Below are 21,563 nucleotides of genomic sequence, written 5' to 3'. Positions count from 1 at the left end.
CATATGTCCACTCTAATACTGATACAGAAATATTTAAAGCAGTAGGCTCATGGACACTGAGAAGTGACTATTGGTTACCATGAGGGAGAAGTCAGAGAGGGCATGTGGGGTGGATCAGAGACATAAAGAGGCACAAAATCTCAATCATAATACAAGTTGGTCATGGGGATGGAAGTGCAGCATGAAGAATACAATCAATGGTTCTGCAAATCTTTCTATGTTGATAGTAACTGCACTAGTTAGGGTGAGGATTTAATAATGTGGATAACTGTTGAATCACACTGTTGTGTACTTGAAACCAATATAATATTGTACATCAACTATAAAAAAAAGCACTTCATCTCTAGTTCTTTAAATTTTCATTGCTTGCCAACAGCAGAAGGAAAATCCGAGATTCTGGGACAAGTTCTAGACCCCTCCCCCCACCCCCCGAAAAAGAAAGGTAGTTATTTCTAAATTCTATGCTGTGGTGATATTTAAAAGCAGTGACAAGAGTCAGGATAATCATTTAACTTTTGTTCACCTAAGTTTTGTATCTGTAAAGTGGGATAATAGCAGGTGCCTCAAAAGATTATTGTAATATTGAATGAGTTGGTATATTTAAGCATGTTTCAGACATTAGCAAATACAAAACACTAGATAAGGCTCAGTTAATAGTGTTATCGAATCTTCTCTGTTTTGATTTTCCTGTTTCTTTCTCCCTACAGGCCTCCCTTCTGTTTCCTTACATAGTGATTAAAGTTTTTAGTTTTCTTCTCCGTTACTATTAAGAACTTATGCCTTTTATTATATTATTTGAATAGTTAACCTTATAATTTTGGGCTTGAATATTGAACAATAGTCCTAAAGTTAATAAGTATCTTTCCTTCCCCCTCAATCCAAGGAACTAAGAATGTTTTATTTGCCATCACCACTCCCAGGGCACATTTGCAATCATCCAACTTTAAAAATATGTAGCTTACTTTTATAATGCACAAATTAAACACTGTTTACTATGTTAAACAGTCTGAGTATTTTTAGATGTATCCTTATATTCCTTACTTTCCCTTCCTTGATGGATTTCAGACCTTCCTTATGAGACCATTTTCCTGCTTTGTGAAGTGTAAGTTATTTATTGAGGATCATTTAAAAAGCAAACTCCTTCAGTTTCCCTTCAGTTTGTCTTTATTTTGTTCTTATTCTTGAAAACAATACTTGAGCTGGGTAAACAATTCTAAATTGATGATTCTTTTCTCCGAACACATTGAGGACATTTTGCTGGAGTCTGCGGGTAAGCTAGTTGTCAGTCTAACTTGTACGTTGGCAGGATTGGCACTTGCTTCCTCCAAGTACCTGTGAGCACTACGGACCTGGGTCCACTTATATTAATTACAGTTTTCGGCTTGTGTATTGAGGCCCATGTAGACAATATAGATTCAGGCTCCAAACCAAAGAAACCAGTGGACATCAGATTACCAGGGGAAATCTTTTGATTTTTCATCCACTGTCATTCAAACTGAGGTGCAGTCAGGTTTGGATTGATTTTTGATTTTCCTGGGTTCTGGTTTTATGCAAGTCGTCTCATATTGGAAACTCTGAACCCCATGGGTCTGGCTCAGGATACTCTGTGGTCCTAGGGGATCTTGTGGCTTCAATGCTTACTTTCTTTCCCGTGGTTTTGGTCCTGCTTAGCTCCTGCCCACACAGCCTTCCTTTACTTACACATAGGCTCATCATTGCTTTAAAAATGATGTGTGTCCATTCATCTCTCCCAGTTGTGCACTTTTATTTGTTGTATAGCAGGAGAGATGCAGTATCTCTGGTCAGCCATATCCCCACAAGATACTTCATTCATTTCAATTTATTAGGCTTGAGGGACAAAAATACTAACGAGGAAGCATATGTGGCTGGTCTTGGAAACCATGTCTCTACTTTGGGAGTTAGTATATCAATTACATGGCAGAAAAAATGACATAAACTCTTTGTCTTAAAAGTAAATCTTCATATTCATCCCTGTACATCCATGAGGCAAAACAGACAATGCAAAATAATTTAATGATTCCTACCTGCCAGCAATATTTGAGTGAAGGATGATTCCCATATGGGAAACATGATAAAATTAAAAGTTCACTTAGACTTTGAGGAAAACACATTGTTTTCTTCATGGTCTGACTCTGTGTCCTTTGCTGGCAGAATCAGTCCTGCCTTTTCTGTTCAAATCATCTTTTGTTTGAAGACATGGTCTGGGAAGAGGTAATACATGCATCTGCGGAGCTACAAGATCTTGAAAACTTGTTAGAAGGAAGTGGGAAAGCATGAATAGAAATGAATTAATACCTAAAAAATTTTCTCTTTATCTTTCCTGCTCTAACTATAATGTGAATTTGTCTATTCCTATTTTCAATTCTATCCAATTTTGCTTCATGTGTTTTGAAGCTTTTATTTGTCATACACACAGTTAAGATTGCTATACCATCTTAATGAATTATTTCTATTATTATGAAATATCTTTATTTGATGTTTCTCCCAGATGCTAATATACTCATGTCAGCTTCCTTATGAATAGTGCTTATGTGACATAGTTTTCCTTCTTTTTTACTTTTACCCAGTCTGTGTTTTTATATTTCTATAAATGTATTTATAATTTACATATATAAAACTATGTAAGTATAAATTTAAAATTATGTATGTATTTAATAGTGTTTTTCATTTATAATGTTATTAGCTGTACTTTTATATCCTGTCTGAAAAATATCTGCTTTTAAATGTAGTATTTAGCCCACTTATAGTTAATATATTTATTGACATGGTAAGGTTTAAATCTACCTGCTATTACATCATCTTCCTGTTGGTTTCTGCTAGTTACATCTTTTCCTTATTTCTCTGTTTTTCTATCTCCTTACTGATTGAATATTGTTTAGTGTTTGACTTTATCTACACCATTGCTTTTTTGTAGATGTTGCTCCTGAATTTACAATATACATTTTTATCACAATCTACCTTTAAATAATATTTTACCTCTTCACCTATCATGGTTGAAAGTTTTCACTCTCTCCTTCCCACTATTAACTTATCACATTGTACCTCCAAACAATATTTCCCTAACAGCTCAAAAGTCACGTAAGAACCCTACAGTAGTATGCTTCCATTCCCCCTCTGGGTTTTAGAACTGTCATGTGTTTTACTTATGCATAAGTTATAAATTTCACATTATTTTATTTTTGCTTTTTGCAGATGATCTCAAATTAAAGAAAATTTTTAAATGAGAAAGGTACTTTATATTTACCCCCAAAGTAACACCCTGGTGCATTTATTTCCTTTGTGTAAATCCAAGTTTTCATTTGGTATCAATTTTCTTATTCTAAAGAACTTTTCACATTTCTTTTAGTACAAGTCTGTTTGTAACAAATTATTCCAGCTTTTGTTCCTGAAAAAAGTCTTTACTTCACCATCATTTTTGAAGGATATTTTTGCTGTTTTGCTAGATATACAGTTTTAGGTTAACCTTTTCTTTTTTTCATGTTGTTCCATTCTCTTTTGTCTTGCTTTACTTCTGTTGAGAAGTCTTAGCTTTTTTTCCCCTGTGTGGATGTTGCCTTTTTTTTTTTCTGTAAATGCTTTAAAGTATTTCTCTTTATCAGCGGTTTACAGAAATTCTATATTGTTGTGAATTATGGTGTTTTTCTTGTGGTTTGCCCTGATTTTAGGTTCCTGAGTCTGTTGGAATTATGTTTGTAATTTTTATTAAACCTGAAAAATGTTTAGTCTTTATGAAGTAAGTATTTCTCCTCCCTATCACGCTATTTCTCTCTAGGACTCTACTGCATTGTATGTTATACCCCTGGCTGTTTTCCAACAGTTCATTAAGTATCTATTTTATTTTCATCTTCCCTTGCCCGGTGTTTCATTTTGAATAGCTTCTGACACAATATCTTCAAGTTTCTTGTTCTTTTCTTCCATAGTTTTTAATCTGCTTTTATGCCCATTCAATGAAGTTTTCAATTTATATATTGTATTCTTTGCCCCAGAAGCTCCATTTAGTCCCCTTTTTTTTAAAACTTTCATTAATTATGTATTTCTTTAATTCTTAGACACATTTGAAATACCTATTCTAAGGTATTTAAGGTTCTTGTCCACAAATACCACCATCTTTATATTTTGTCTTTTTAATTATTCTTTTATTTTTCTGTGATTTTTATCATAGCTATAATTCATATTTTTTGTTTATTTCTTATCTAGCATTTTGATTACATGCTATGCTATATTAATGTATACACTAATGAATGATTTTTTGTCTTCATTTAAAGTGATCATATTATTTTAGCAAGTATTAAAATTACACATGGATTAGCTTGACTGTTTGAAATCTTGTTTTTTCAATTTTTTTAAAGTATGTTTAGATCTCTGTCTCCTGGTGTTCCATCTATAATTATTATATTATGCTATGTGGTAAAAGCAGATGTAATTAATGTTAGTAATCAGTTGACTTTAAGATAGGGATATTATCCTAGTTTTCCAGGTGAGTTTGAAACAGTCACATGAGGCCTTTAAAGGCAGAAGAGGAAAGCAAAAGGGAAAACCATACAGACTGTAAGTCCAAGAAAGATTAGACATGCCATTATTGACCTTGAAGATGGAGAGAGACCTACAAGCCAGGAATGTGGGAGGCTCCTAGAAGCTAAGGATAATCTCCATCCATCAACCAGCAAAGAAACAGGACCTCATTCCTATAACATTAAACTGAATTCTGCCAATAATCTGAACGAGTCTGAAAGCAGATTTTCCCCCAGAGTCTCCAAATAAGACCTCAGACCTGCTGACCTTGAGTTAGAGAACCCAGTTCAGCCATGCTATGCCCAGACTTCTGATCCATGGAAACTCTGAGATAACAATGCATGTTGTGTTAAGCTGCTAAATTTGTGGTAATTTATTATGGCTGTAAGACAAAACTAATACATACCCTTAGGGACAATTCCAAAATAATATTTTGTGAATTCTCTCAATTTACCATCACACACACACACATATACAATCTCAGAGGCACCCAATTTGTGTTCTTTCAGAATAGGATCTTTCTCTGCTTTCAAAGTCTATGATGCTCAGCATTCTCACTGAGCCTTGCTATTAGTTTGTGACATTTTACATTAATCCTCTCTGCTGTCTGTCACCCTCAGCTTTTTCCCATTTTACCTTTTTTTCCCTTTCTCCCACTTGTGTCTCCTTTTGCCAATGCTTCTTACAGTCCCTTGGTTTTCTATTAATTCACTGACATAATTATATGCACCACTAATCGATCAATACTTGTATATTTTTCTTCTCAGTCAATCAAGGAAACACACTGCATGTACTATGTGAGGTGCTTCTTTATATTTCCATTGCATACTTACTACAAAGTGGAACATGGGTTCTTCTCTAATGTTGGATATCTTAATAGAAAAATTCCCAGTACCAGTACTGCATGATGCCTGAAACTGAAGAAAATGTGGCTTCAAAAAAATTAAATGATTATCATATATGGTTTTTAGAATTAAATTTGATATAGTTTTAGATATTTTAGTATCATCAAAAGAAATATTATATTTAAAACAACTGTAATTTAAATGTGATTTTAAGCACTTCATTAAAAGAAAATTATAAGGCATCAACCTGCAGGCCCATGTTAATTTCAAAATTAGAATTCATCCTTTTTTTCTGTTTAGCTTGTTCAGTCTCATATTTATAAACACAAGCCATAAGTTTGACAGGCACCCTGTGTTACATTCTCTCCAGGGCCTGGGAGAGATTTGTTTTACTTTCAATATAATGAGAAGTCAGTGGAGGAATTTAGGTGTAGAATGGCATAATCTGACTCACAATCCTTAAAGATTATTCTGTCTGGTATTTGGAGAATAAGTCAGAGTGGGGAGGAGTGGAAACATGGGACCAATTTAGGAAGCTATTGCCAGAGGCTGGACAGGAGATGATGGTGGTGTGCATGGGGATGGAGACAGTGGAGGTGGAGGCAATAACTCTCAACGAGGTGCACCGGGAGTTAGACCTGACAGAACAACTGCATAAGAGGGAAGAGGAAAATGGAAGAGTGAAGGATTTCTGGGTTTGGTAACTGGGTTATACAAACTACGTAATCATATAAACTATGGATATATAAACTAAGTGTACACATAGGCACTTTAATGTTCTTTCTTGCCTGGCTTTGATTTTAGGCTTTGATTCATGGGACTATGTAATACACATAACTCTCAGCATTTCTTTGCCACTTAACATTTTAAAGTGCTTGATGCATCATAGGCTTAAATGATATTTTACTGAACTGAGCTGAAATGCCTCCTAGATGTTGTTCTTACTTCAAGGCTATCCTGTTTCCAATCCATCCTTTGTGTAGTGACCTTCCAAAACTTTTAAAGAAATTAAGTCATGTTATTATTTGAAACTCATCAGTGGGTTTTCACTGCTCTCAGTAAAGACTCAAAGAGCACAAAATAGCGTATACGTCCCTTCATCTGTGTGGCTTTATTTTGCAACACCTTCCTGACCTAAACTCTCCCTTTCCCCTTCCATTCAATATTGCAGACAGACTGAGCTAATTATAGCCCTCACATGTGGTGCTTTCTTCATTTTCTGCTGCCCCTCTTATTGTTTTCAGCACACTAGTTATCATTTTCCTATAAGAAGCCTCTCTAATTTCCTAACTTTGAGTTAGATGCCCTTCTATGTGTGCCCTAAACCACAAGCACTCCCCCATTGTATAATACATTCCTTAGAGCCAGAGATTTTTTCCCCATCATTTTATCCTTAGGACATGATAGAGTAATTGGTGTTGTACTAGGAGTTTGATAAATGCAACATCACATGAATAAATAAAAATTATTACACAGCAGAAAATAAAGTTTCCCTAGAAAGTTATGTAGGGAGAAAGGAGCACAATACCTGGGAAGCACCAATATTTAAGGAATGGGGAGGAACAAAAACCATGAGGAAGAAGATGAAAGAAATGGCCACAAAGATGCAAGGAGAATGTGCATAATATTGCACCACAGTTGTCCAGGAAAAATAGAATTTGGAGAAATGAATGATCAATAATGTCAAATGGATATAAAAATCAAGAATAATGACTGAGAAATGTTCAATAGATTTGGCAATTAAAAAGACATTGCTAAGCAGTCAGAGAAAGATGGTGGCATGCGAAGTGAGGCAGAAACCTCTTTCAAAAACTACATAGAAGAAAAAAGTACAGCAAACACAACTCTTCCTGAAAGAGTGACCAGAGGACTGCAGAGCAGACTGCCTACATCTGGGGAAAAGAGAAGACCTAACAGAAAAGGGTAAAGTAGCAAAGCTGTGATCTAGCAGGATCCAAGCCCTCCCCTCACCCCAGCACAAAGGTGGGAGGAAGAGAAATGGAGCAGGGAAGAAGTATAAGCTCAGGACTGCTGAATACCCACCCATGGAGATCTTCTCCAGGAGCACAAACTCACATTACATGGTATTCTGGAGATTAGTGGGATTGGAAAGCAAAGACTGGTGAAATACTGGGAAAGACTGAGATTCCAGCTACTTGCAGAGAACGGGAATGCACACTGGCCCCATTGGGACAAAAGAAAGGCAGCAGTGAGATGGGTGCTAACGGTGCAAAGACTGCACAGAGCTCGCTGTTCAGGAGAAAGGGCAGGTGGACAAAATCGCCCCAGCATAATCAGCCCAGTAGGTTAGGAATTCACAGGTGCTTCAGATGCTCCATTCTCCTGGCTGGCAATGCAGCCCCAAGTCTTCCCACTGCCGTGTGCAGCCTGCTGCTCCTTCCTCCCGGAAGACACCAGTCCTACACACCTGATATTTCTGCCATTGTGCCAGATCAGCAAAAGGGTGGTCCCACCTATGGCAGCTACAGGGGAGTAACACAGAGGCTCCTCCCTGTGCATTCAGCCCAATGGACCTGGCAGTGGAGACAGACGCTGCAGCCAGGAAGGCAGGAAGGAGCTCTTTCTTCCCACAGGCACCTGTGCTGCTCACCTGCAACCCCTGCCATTGCTACAGGTGCTCAGCAGCTCCACAGAGTAGAGCTCCTGGACACCAGAGGGTGCCACATACACAAATCTGTTATTCCATTGGAATCAGTAAAAAAATGAAACTGCAAAAGAATTTTGTCCAAACAAAACTTCAGGAAAAAATTCCAGAAAGAGGGCTGAGTGAAACTGAAATCACCAAACTTCTTGATAGAGATTTCAAGATAAAAAGCATAAACATGCTCATGGAGCTACAGAAAAATATTCAAGATCTCAGGGAGGACTTCAAGAAAGAGATAGAAGCTTTGAAAAATACAGTATCAGAAATGAAATGTAAAATAGAGGGATGTAAAAGTAGATTAGATGAGGTAGAGGAGATGGAAAATGAAATGGAAATTCAGGAACAGGAAAAGAAAGAAGGTGAGGCACAGAGACAAAAAAGCATCTCTAGGAATTAAAGAATTAAGAGAACTGTGAGATCAATCCAAATGAAACAATATTCACATTACAGAGGTAGCAGAAGAAGAAGAGAGAGAAAAGGGGATAGAAAGTCAGTTTGAGGAAATAATTCCTGAAAAATTCCCCAATCCAGGGAGGAAATACACTCAGGTAATACAAGTGCAGAGATATCCCAACAAAAGGAACCCTAGCAAGACAACACCAAGACATATAATAATTAAAGTGGCAAAGATCAAGAACAAGGAGAGAGTTATCAAAGCAGTCAGAGAGAGGAAAAAGATCACTTATAAAGGTAACATAACCCCACCAGGCTATTAGCAGACTTCTCAGTAGAAACCTTAAGGCCAGAAGGGAGCTGCACGATATGTTTAATGCAACGATCTACCTAGCAAGATTATCATTTAAATTTGAAGCAGGGATTAAACAATTTCCAGATTAGCAAAAGTTGAGGAATTTACCTCCCATAAAGCATCTCTACATTGTATTTTAAAGAGAGTGCTCTAGATGGAAGTGTTTCTAAGGCTAAATAGCTTTCACCAGAGAAAGTAAAGCCACAGTAAAGGAAGTAGACCAATTAATTACTAAGCAAATGCAAAACTAAACCAACAACTTACAAAGTTAGTCAAGGGTTGCACAAAGAGTACAGAATGTGACATCTAATATACAAAGAGTGGAGGAGAAAGGAAATAAGGGGGAAGGAAAAGAACCTACAGATTGTGTTTGAAATAGTGTAATAAGTAAATTAACACAGACTCATTAGGTAGTAAGGAAGCTGCCCTTGAACATTTGGTAACCATGAATCTAAAGCCTGCAATGGCAATAAGTGCATATGATAATAACCCTAAATGTAAATGGACTGAATGCACCAATCAAAAGTCATAGAGTCATTGAATGGATAAAAAAACAAGACCCTTCTATATGCTGCCTACAAAAGACTCACATAAACCAAAATACATACACAGACTAAAGTGAAGGTATGGAAAAATATATTTCATGCAACTAATAGGGAGAAAAGTGCAGGAATTGCAGTACTTGTATCAGATAAAATAGATTTCATAACAAAGTAGCAAGAGATAAAGAAGGACATTATGTAATGATAAAGGGGTCAGTCCAACAAGAGAATATAACCATTATAAATATCTATGCACCCAACACAGGAGCACCTGCATATGTGAAACAAATACTAACAGAATTAAAGGGGAAAATAGAATGCAATGCATTCATCTTAGGAGACTTCAACACACCTCTTACTCCAAAAGACAGACCAACAGGACAGAAAATAAGTAAGGAGACAAAGGCACTGAACAACACATTAGAACAGATGGACCTAGCAGACGTCTACAGAACACTCTAACCATAAGCTGCAGGATGCACATTCATCTCAAGTGTACATGGAACATTTTCCAAAATAGATCATAGAGTAGACAACAAAAAGAGTCTCAGTAAATTCAAAAAGATTGAAATTGTGCCAACCAGCTTCTCGGACCACAAAGGTATGAAACTAGAAATAATTTATGCAAAGAAAACAAAAAAGCCCACAAACACATGGAGTCTTAACAACATGCTCCTAAATAATCAATGGATAAATAACCAATTAAAAACCGAGATCAAGCAATATATGGACACAAATGAAAACAACACTTCAACACCCTAAAATAAAATCTGTGGGATGAAGAGAAGGCAGTTCTAAGTGGAAAGTGTTTAGCAATACAGGCTTACCTTAAGAAAAAAGAACAACCCCCAAAGAACAGTCTAAACTCACAATTAATGAGAAAAAGAAGAACAAATGAAGCCCAGAGTCAGTAGAAGGAGGGACATAATAAAGATCAGAGCAGGAGTAAATAAAATTGAGAAGAATAAATCAATAGAAAGAATCAATGAAACCAGGAACTTTTTTTTTGAGGAAATAAACAAAATAGATAACCCCCTAGCCATACTTATCAAGAAAAAAAGAGTCTACACACACAAACAGAATCAGAAATAAGAAAGAAAATATCACTACAGATGCCACGGAAATACAAAGAATTATTACAGAATACTATGAAAAGTTATATGCTAACAAATTGTATAACCTAGAAGAAATGGACAACTTTCTAGAAAAATACAACCCTCCAATACTGACCCAGGAAGAAACAGAAAATCTAAACAGACCAATCACCAGCAATGATATTTAATTGGTAATCAAAAAAACTACCCACGAACAAAACCCCTGAACCAGATGATGTCTTGCTTCATCTCTGAATTTTATCAAACATTTAAGGATGACCTAATACCCATCATCCTTAAAGTTTTCTAAAAAGTAGAAGAGGAGAGAATACTTCCAAACTCTTTCTATGAAGCTAGCATCACTCTAATACCAAAACCAGGCAAAGATACCACAAAAAAATAAAATTACAGACCAATATCCCTGATGAACATACATGCAAAAAAACTCAAAAAGATACTAGTAAAACTGAACTCAAAAATATATCAAAAAGATCATTCATCCTGACCACCTGGGATTTATTCCAGGGATGCAAAGATGGTAAAATATTAGAAAATTCATCAATATCATCCACTACATTAATAAAAAAAGGACAAACATCACATGATCATCTCCATAGATGCTGAAAAAGCATTTGACAAAATTCAACATCCATTCATGATAAAAACTCTCAACAAAATGGATATAGAGGGCAAGGACCTCAACATAATAAAGGCCATATGTAACAAACCCACAGCCAATATCATACTTAACAGTGAAAAGCTGAAAGCGTTTCCTATAAGATTGGGAACAAGACAAGGATGCCCACTCTCCCCACTTTTATTCAACATCATACTGGAGGTCCTAGCCATGGCCATCAGACAACAAAAAGAAAGAAAAGGCATGCAGATTGGTAAAAAAGAAGTTAAATGGTCACTGTTTGCAGATGACATGATATTGTACATAAAAAACCCTAAAGAATCTATCCCCAGACTATTAACTGTTAATAACTAATAACTGAATTCAGAAAGTTGCAGGATACAAAATTAATACAGAGAAATCTGATGCATTCCTATATACTAACTCCTATATAATTCCTATATTGCATCATGAACAAGCAGAAAGAGAAATCAGGAAAACAGTTCCATTCATAATTGCTTCAAAAAGAATAAAATACCTAGGAATAAACCAAACCAAGGAGGTGAAAGACCTATCCCCTGAAAACTACAAGACACTCACGAGAGAAATTAAAGAAGACATCAATAAATGGAAATACATTCTGTGCGCATGGATAGGAAGAATTAATATTATCAAAAATGCCATCCTGCCTAAAGCAATCTACAGATTTAATGCAATCCCTATCAAAATACCAGTAGCATTCAACAAACTAGAACAAATTGTTCTAAAATTCATATGGAACCATTTAAGACCTGGAATAGTCAAAACAATCCAGAAAAGGAAGAATAAAGCTGGGAGGATTATGCTCCCCAACTTCAAGCTCTACTACAAAACCACAGTAATCAAAGCAATTTGGTACTGGCACAAGAACAGACCCATAGAACAATGCAACAGAATAGAGAGCCCATATATAAACCCACACACATATGTCCAATTAATATATGATAAAGGAGCCATGGATATATATAGGGGAAAAAAATAGCCCCTTCAACACGTGGTGTTGGCAAAACTGGATAGCTACATGTAAGAGAATGAAACTGGATTATTATCTAATAATAATTTAATAAAATTATTGATAATCTAATAAAATTGATAATCTAATAAAAAATTATCAATTTATAAAAGTAAAATTGAAATGGATCAAAGACCTGAATGGAAGTCATGAAACCATAAAACTCATGGAAGAAAACATACACAAAAATCTCTTGAATATAATATGAGCAACTTTTTCCTGAATGCATTTCCTTGGGCAAGGGAAACAAAAGCAAAAATGAACAGATGGGACTACATCAAACTAAAAAGCTTCTGTACGGCAAAGGACACCATAAGCAGATAAAAAGGCATCCTGCAGTATGGGAGAATATATTCATAAATAACTTTTCTGATAAGAGGTTAACATCCAAAATATATGAGGAACTCATACACCTCAACACCTAAAAAAACCAAATATCTTGATTAAAAAATGGGCAAAGGATCTGAACAGTCTGTTCTCCTAAGAAATTCGAATGGCCAACAGGCACATGAAAAGATGCTCTACATAACTAATTATCAGGGAAATGCAAATTAAAACTACAATGAGATATCACCTCACACCAATTAGGATGGCCAACATTGAAAAGAAAAGGAACAACATATGCTGGTGAGGATGTGGAGAAAGGGGAACCCTCCTACACTGCTGGTGGGAATGTAAATTAGTTCAACTGCTGTCAAAAGCAATATGGAAGTTCCTTAAAAACCGAAAATAGAAATAGCATTTGACCCAGGAATTCCACTCCTAGGGATTTACCCAAGGAAAACAAGATGCCTGTTTCAAAAAGACATATGCACCCCTATGTTTATCACAGTGCTATTTACAATAGCCAAGATATAGAAGCAACCTAAGTGTCCATCAGTAGATGAATGGATAAAGAACAGGTGGTACATATACACAATGGAATACTATTCAGCCATAAGAAGAAGAGAAATCCCGCCATTTGTAACAACATGGATGGAGCTAGGGGGTATTATGCTCAGTGAAATAACCAGGTAGAGAAAGACAAGTACTTAATGATTTCCCTCATTTGTGGAGTATAACAACAAAGCAAAACTGAGGGAAAAAAACAGTACCAGACTCACAGACTCAAGAAGGGACTAGAGGTTACTGCAGGGTAGGGGGTGTGGAGGGTGGGTATGGAGGGAGGGAGAAGGGGATTAAGGGGCACTATAATTAGCACTCACAATTTAGGGAGGTCACAGGAAAGGTAGGATAGCATGGAGAAGACACGTAATGGCTCTACAGCATTTATTACGCTGATAGACAGTGACAGCAATGGGGTGTGGGGGAGGACTTGATAATATGACTGAATGTTGAAACCACATCGTTGTTCATGTGAAACCTTTATAAGACTGTATATCAGTGATACCTTAATTAAAATTCATAAAAAATTAAAATTAAAATTAAAACATATTAATGAGAAAAAAAAGACATTGTTGACTTTATGAGAGCAGTTTCAGTAGACTGGTGGATACAGAAGCCAGATGAGGGAGTGCTGCACAGTAAATGAACACAACGGATTGAAGACAGCACAGCTTTGCTACAACGTGGCAGGAAACATTGTGTCCTATGTTACCTGTGAGCGATCTTATCTAGCGTACTCATTGCTTTCTAGGGATGGGGCCTCCTGCTAACTAACAGATGTTTCATTTCCTGAGTACAAACAAAGTCATAACTTAATATACCTGAAAATAATGATGGATGATGCAAATTTTTATAAGCCTGTAGAGGAGACAAATTGCAAATTTGGATGAGCCTGTAGAAGGAAAGTGAAGACATGGGGAAAAATTCTTGGGTGGAGAATTCTTAAGCAAGGGAATTCTGAAAAACAGGATCAAAGGGAGGTTCACTGGGGTGGGGGTCAGACTCCGCAGCAGATTCTGGAGCAGCGAGATTGGGAGGAGGTACCCGTGGTGGCCATGACATTGCAAGTCACAGACCCCAACTCCAGGCAAGGTTTTGACCCAGGGCCTTGTTGATGAGCTCTGAAATCCATCTCAGATTTGCACCGGGTCCACACCTCCCAAGGGCTGCTCCCAGCCAAGGGGAGAGGGAAGCAGCCTGTTCCTAGAGACAGGAGTTCCTCAGGGTCGGCTTTGGCTCAGGGACTCCCCAGTGACCTTGCTGGACATTCCTTAGACTGGAGAGCAGTCAAAGGGACTTCCAGCTGGCCCTGGCTCAGTTCCCATTGTCCATTGTCTCTCACAGGAATTGTTCCTAATAAAATCCTTGCATATGTAATCCTGTGCCAGTGTCCACTTATCAGAGGACCTAGACTATAATATCTAATGGATACTGTTAATTTTGAATGGAGCAGAACTGCTGTGCTCTTTGTGAAGTAGCCTTCCCTCATCCATGTTTCGTCAGGAGATATTCAATAAAATATCTATTTCTCACTAGTGCTTATTGAAGTCAGTTCTTCTTTTGGAGGCAAGGATAGCATGCAATGCTGAGAACTGCTCAGGGATGTCACAGGTTAAGGAGGAAAGCTGCCCATACCGTAGAGTCACATGTAGGTTACGCAGTGATATGAAGCTCCTCGATTAAGTAAAATCACAAGCATCAGGGTGATGATTATTTATGCTGAAAATGCATTTAAGTCATTCAGGAGTCTGACTTTATACCTCAAAAGAATTTGTGTGTTCCTGATTATGAAATATCCCAAAGGGTAGAAGGCAGAAAAAGACAGAAATAAAACAAAATAACAACATGTAGGATTTGGCTTCAAAGATTCACAGGATATTAGAACTACAAGTCACCTTCGTGCCCACTTCCTACCACCTCCTAACTTAAGTATGAGACATGGGCAAGGGGTGTACGGCTCGCTCAAGGTGATGCAGGATGTAGTCACCGAGCCAGAACTAGCAGCCCATCCGGACCGTGTGTCTGATGGACACCTGATGATTAGTGCTCTTCTGAACACACCACTGAGAGAAATTGCGCCTCATTGAGATTCCGCGAGAGCAAAGGCACAGAAAGGAGAAATACGTGTGGATGCAGGCATATAGAACTACGTATCCTTTAAAATGATAATCCCTGTTATTAATGGAAGGATGACTATACGCCTTACCTGTACTTTACATGAGCTCAGAAATCCATCATAAAACTTGTTAGAGATAAATAATAAAATTCTACCTTACAGATGATGAAAATGAAGCACACAGAGAGAGACCCAAGATTGCATAGCTAAGCCCACTTAGAAGAGCTCCCAAACAGGGACTAGCTATTGAATCTTAGATATCTTTTGAATCCTGGTAATTTTCTATCGGAAAGCCCATCTAAAATGGCTTTAAATATTTACATATACTTATTTTTTCATATAATTTGTTTATTATAGGAAAAAAAAGGTTAACAGATGCATTTAATGGCTTTGAAAACATTTAAACAGGTGAACCTCCAAATATATGAAATGTCCATATTGCTGTTGTTTATTACAGCTTTCCTTCTAATTTTGCTAAGAATCCCCAAGGCCTTTGGGCACTTAAAAAACAAGCATGTGTTTTCTTATATTCCTTATCAACAATTTTAGAGTGTTGATTTATGCAGTGACTAAAAAACTAATTCTAAACAGTAAGGGCAGATGCGAGGAATCCTGGACAAGAGCTGGAATATATTATACCGGGTTGCAAATAAGCTATTTTTGTTCTACTCAAATATAAAAATTAGTCCTAGAATATCATTTTGATATACACCTCTGATTTAAGTATTATCAATAAATACCAATACCCTTTTCTAACAATCTTAGTCCCCTTTCCTCAACTCCCTTAGCTGAGATTTTATTGAAGCAACCAGTGCTATCAAGAGAAAAAAAGAATTCATGTTATCATGTGTACAGAAATATACAGCTATAGGCCAAGAAGGTAAGTAAACTAAATATGTTTTTTTCCCCTTCCTTCCTTGTTCTATGGCCTTGTTCAGTTTTAATTGTTCTTACTTCTCCAATTTATGAAGTGGTTAATTATGTATACAGCTGCAGCAAAGCGTATCAGTCATAGAGCTAAGGTAATAAATAAGGTGTTTGAAAAGGTGAGGAAAGAGCTAGAGCAATAATGCTCTAGATTGTGCAAGTTATGGTCAGTATTAGCAAGGGGGAGTCTCTTGGCTTGGTAGCCGTGTTCCTGTGGGTTCTCAAAGGAACAGCAGATGGTTGTCGCATGCTCATGACATGAGGTCTGAAACCACGTTCTTCTGGGCCATACAGAGGAATGCCCAGAGGAGACCGAACAACAGGCCTTCTGCGGTGGAAGAAAAGAGAGGAGATGAAACCCTGTGGTGGGAGCAAGGGGCAAAGAGACTGCACAGCTGCGAAGTATGGAGACGAATGTGCGGCCAGTGCAGAATGATGGAGAACTTGAGGAAACGAGGTAAAGGGCACTTTGCGCTATTTTCTGAACTCCATATTTGATCCTGTAATAGGTGCATGTTTTTTCTTCCTTTTTAGAGATTACAGGCACACCTATGAAAGGTTTTCAAAATTAGTGAGAGAATAATCAGTTATTTTAAACATAACTGAATTTTATGAGACCCCGTAAGACTGAGAAAGACAGGCACTGAGCTCTCTCAGGTGAGCACCAGGCTGGGGTCCCACTGCGGCTGCCAGGCTCCAAGAGCGTCAGCAGCCCCGGGTGCTCCGGGGGCTTCGGCAGCCCTGACCTCTGCGCTGTCAGGACAGGGGTCCTGGCTCCCAGCAGCGACGGCTGTGGGAGGGGCACTGGGTCTGCAGCGGCAGAGCCATCTGGGCGGGACCACACCAGGTCCCTTCTGTCCCCGTGGCCTCAGAAGTGGACAAGGCATCCTAGAGTTACTAATAGCAAATTACCAGTCTTTGTGGAAACCTTTTTTGTTGTTGTTTTTCGTCCTTTCTATTTCTCTTTTGCTACTCTTTTGTTACTTTTAATAGCGAATTTATTATCCAATCTGTTTGAAAACTAATTTTAATAACTAATTTATTATCCACTCTGTTTGAAATACCTAGAGTTATTTTGTTTTCCTAACTGGACAGGCCGATACTAACCCTGGGTGATACTCCTGTGTCCTGTCCTTAAAAATAATACAGTAAAGGTTTATAGTATTCCTCAAGTATCCTGCTGTTTCTAGAAAAGCACAATATACAAATACCAGTGTATGTGAGGCCCAGGAATCTGTAGCTTATATTTTTGTTATGCCAGTTTCCTTAGAGTGTATAAATAGTGAATATAAATATTACTGTTATGATTAAGTAGCTATGCATTTTCATATTAGAGCTCATTGTGTTTCATAGCGCAAGTTCTTTCTTTGTAGAACTTGCACAGTTAGATAGATGATGCTAGACAGATAGACTGCACGGTATAGCAGACTGTTTCCTGGCAGGCTGGCAGCAATATACCACACGGATGCAGGAGGTTCCCCAAAATGTTTACTTTGCCACATGCAAACTGTAATTGAACTAGGTTGTATGTTTATTAAAATATATGGAGCACAAAGTGTTTGGCTTTATCTGTTGTACAGTGAGAGACACAGAAGGATGGTGAGAGGTACAGAGAAGTCACCTAGCGTGGAGCGGCCCCCTGGAGAGCTGGAAGAAGGACTTGGGAAAGAGACGACTCCAAGAAAACCCAGAGGGGCTCATGGGGAAAAGCAGGGGCCTGTTCCACTCGTCTGTGTGACCTTCGCATAGACGAGGAGGTGCGGAAAAGCAGGATAAAAGCTATTTTTTGATGTTGATGATGATGATATTGAGATGATGATTCTGAACACAAATATACCATGATTACGATTATCTGTTCAAAGACTAAGTTGTTAAAAAAAAATCTCTGATGCTCTTCATCAACATGAGGTTAAGAAAACTTGGTATATTTCCTGTTTAACTTTTTGTTGATTGAACGGTTGAAAAGCAATCAGTATAAAACCCAATTCCTAAACCCTGCAAAGCCATAATGATATTTTAAACCTCACTTGGAGCAATTACCATCCCAAACCGTATTTCACTGCTTCATAGGAACGTATCAAAGTTTAATGAAAATAATGAAACATGCGTAATTTGAATACATGTGTCTTACAGGTTGGTGGCTTCTAGTCTTACTTCGGAAAGCAAACAGACGGTCCTGGGAGAAGAGTAAACTTGGCAGTGCGTTCTGAGGGGCTCCGTTGGTCAGGACCCTGCGGGAGGCGAGGCGAAGGGAAGGTGGAAGCAGGTGCTCTGACTTGGGAAGAGAAGCCCAGAGAACCTTCATTAACCACACACAGGGGCCCTTTCTTCTAAGCCTGCTTTCTTCTGCCCCATCCCTTTTCCCAGATCTGTGTCCCTCTAATAGACAGCAAAGAATTCAGGCTATTACCAGTCCGTGCAAAGATAACTAGCTGGCTTGCTCCTTAAAGTTTCAAACCTTGATATATGAGCATAGATGAGGGGGAAGAGCAAAGGCCACAGGGGGGTCTCCACCTGTGTCTTTCCTCCCTCCCTTACTGCCCAGCACACACCTCAGACCCTTGTTGGACACATGCTCTCCCTTCACCATTGGCATTTGTCTGCAAGTGCTGGGCACACCTGAAGTAGACGTTTCAAAGGAGCCACATGCCCAGCAGGCTGGGTGAGGCGGGGGAAAGCAGGCATGGGCAGCTTTACTTATTTCACCTTGGAAGACGTCAGAGACTTGATGGCTCTTTTCAGACATCTGGCGGGGAAGCCAACTTCCTGTCTCCACTGGCCACGACCTAGCCTTTTTCTAGGCACCCAGTTCTACAGCAGTTTGTGCTCCCAGAAAGAAAGTAATCACCGTATTTACATGCTTGAATAATATTTCTGTCTATACCTCGTTAAAAGTGTGGTTTGGTTAATGAAGGACACTGTGCTTCCTGAGGTCAGAGCGTCCATGTCGTCCTTCCTGCCGAGGATGGGCACCTCCATGCCTCCTCTGTCAGCCCTCCTCACTGCATCTCATGACCCCCACACATTTCTAAGAACAGAGAGGTCTTGGCTACTTTGATTCTGTGTGACACAGACAAACGGTAAAGACTTGCATTAAAAAAATAACAAACCCAACAACAAATATATATATTTGGTGTCTGGGTCCGAATCTTCTTCAAATAAGTAGCATAAGATTGCAAAAAGCCCTAACGAGGTGGGCTGCCTGTCAAGGTAATTCACAGAATTCGCCTTCCGTTTGTTATGCAGACAGTCGGTTTTACTTGCAATTGCTGTTTACTGATTCCCATCTGCTGGAGGTTTTTCTTGTACCCAATGGCAGTTGAAGCAGATTGTGAATGTAACAGAAAATGTTTTCTTGGCACCGAAAAGGAGTATTTGTTTTAATTGACAAGGTATACATTTATGAGACAAAAATGAGTTCTAGTCATCTCATTTATTTTACTGCAGTCTATTCAAGACAATTATTGGTGTTTAGACGTATAGACAGTAACCTCAGGAAATGTGGGAAGAGACAGAAAAACACCTCTAGGAAAGTCAGCTCAAGCTTGCTGATTTTAAGACTTTCAGGGAAATAGCACATTTAGAACTGAATGGAGAGGGAGAATTTGGATGGCAGTAGAAAATCTTACTACTTCATATGCTATTATAATTATCTATTTTTAGAAAATAATCAATGTTATTATTTCAGAAAAGCAATTTCCCCTGCTCAGCAATGATAAATAAATCATTTTACTACAAATGAGCCTGAAGTCAATATTTTCAAATAAGGATAAAAAAAAAATCAATCTGCTATTTTTCCTTAAGAACGATCATATTATTTGATGAGTATCTTTCATCTGATAATGATTTTTTAAATCTTTTTTCTTGGTACCCTCATGAGTAGTAGAAAATATTGAACAGTAAAGTGTTAAACAATTTTTTAAGATTAGGCACTGTTTCTATTAAACTTATCAGTTGATAAGTGAGCCAGATTCATACTGGATTAGACTAGTTTAAAAGGATATTAGGAAGATGTCCCTTTAAAAAGTAGTAAAAAAAAAAGAATTAAAGTTATAAAGGTAAAAGGTATAAAAAAAGAGTTGAAATTGACTATTCTGATCATTGGAAAGACACTGTATTTCCCTCAAAAAATAAAAGTGACAGCAACAGTCCCATGAGATCATTTTATCACAGAGAGAAAAGGAATCTAAGGAACATATTCTATCCCATTTGTAACCCAGTGAGCCTCATCAAATGCCTGTATGATGCTAAAAAGAGTAAGCAGTGTCTGTAGAATGCATCCTACTTCCCAATTTTGGGAACTGTTAGGTGTAATTTGTAACAACGCAAGGCTGAAGGTAGTATGATATGGGAAGGATGATTTTAGTTGACACGGGTAGTTTTTAAGCCCTAAGGGACCTATTGAGAGTCATGGGATAAGAAAGCACCTCCTATACATTCTGTTATGGAGCAGCAGTGCCATCTGACCATTTCTCTGCCTCCTTGGAACCTCTGCCTTTACCTGCCTTCCTAATTGGTTTCGGAGTAAAGGTCAGAAGAGGGAGGCTAAGGAAAGCTTCTGTACGGAGTGTCCCCCGGCGATCACTGCATTTTCCTGAATACACAAAGGAATCGGTGACCTCATGCTTTCCAATTTTCTAAAGCAAAATTTTTTATACTAAAATAAAGTTTTCTAATAGGTATGTACAAATGCAAGATTTTTTTTTTTCCTTGTCAGTTTGATTAATGCTGTTTGGACTCTCATAAACCACCCAGTAATTGACTGGGGTCAGAGTGTCCGCAGGGACGACCGCGCACATTCCAAACCTGGCTTCATAGGGCGCTGGTATTTAGAGGGTGCTCTCTAAGATCTGTTTTCCATTGACCTTCAAATCCTGTTAATTGGTTATACAGTAAGCATTTAAAGTCAAACTTGGCAAAATCAAGAGAAGTGAAGGGGAAAGATGAAGTTTTCATTTGAAGGATGAAACAAACAGCAAGAACCATGTCAAATGTGGGCCAGGTGGAGAATGGGGAACATGTGTTACCAGACTGTTCAGTAGAAAGGAAGTAAACGCAGTCAGCTTGACCCCGAGGGTGAGTGAGAGACAGTAGTCATCGCCAGGAGAAATTACAGGGACCCTTGACACTTCAAATGTCTAAACACAGGCTGAACCACCACCTCACTGGAATAACCTCAAGAAAATTCAAGTATCAGGTGGCATCAGACTAGTGAACATTTATTTCTAACTTCAAGGTTCTCTTTACTATTTGGAAATTTCTATTAACTATAAAACTTACAATCTTTAAAATCTGTGTACAAAATCTGAGATGAGGTTGAATTTAAATTTAGAAGGAGAACTAAGCCATGAGTGATTTATTTAAAAGATATTTGTCACATAACATTAGTAATGTTCTTCTCTATAAATTGACCTCTGATATTCCCTGTCATTAAAGGGAAAATTAGTGCATTTTCTACTAAATTATTTTGAGCATCAAGTCTGTCCTGCCAAATTTCAAAGCTCAAACAAAATTAACTTTGGCTGTAGAAAGTAGACAGCT

General features: G+C 37.9%; 1 long non-coding RNA gene across 1 annotated transcript; it reads left to right on the top strand.

Moving 5' to 3' along the window:
- The first annotated feature begins 16,316 nt into the window (after positions 1-16,316).
- On the top strand, positions 16,317-19,723 carry LOC140844821 (uncharacterized). Its single transcript, XR_012123317.1, has 3 exons — positions 16,317-16,479; positions 17,603-17,779; positions 18,156-19,723. It is a non-coding gene; the product is annotated as an uncharacterized lncRNA (long non-coding RNA).
- Positions 19,724-21,563: the final 1,840 nt, after the last annotated feature.

Source organism: Manis javanica, chromosome 12 (genome assembly GCF_040802235.1).
Source record: "Manis javanica isolate MJ-LG chromosome 12, MJ_LKY, whole genome shotgun sequence".
Classification (NCBI taxonomy): domain Eukaryota; kingdom Metazoa; phylum Chordata; class Mammalia; order Pholidota; family Manidae; genus Manis; species Manis javanica.
Note: the sequence above shows the minus strand (reverse complement) of the source record. Positions and strands in the feature narration are given on the sequence as shown.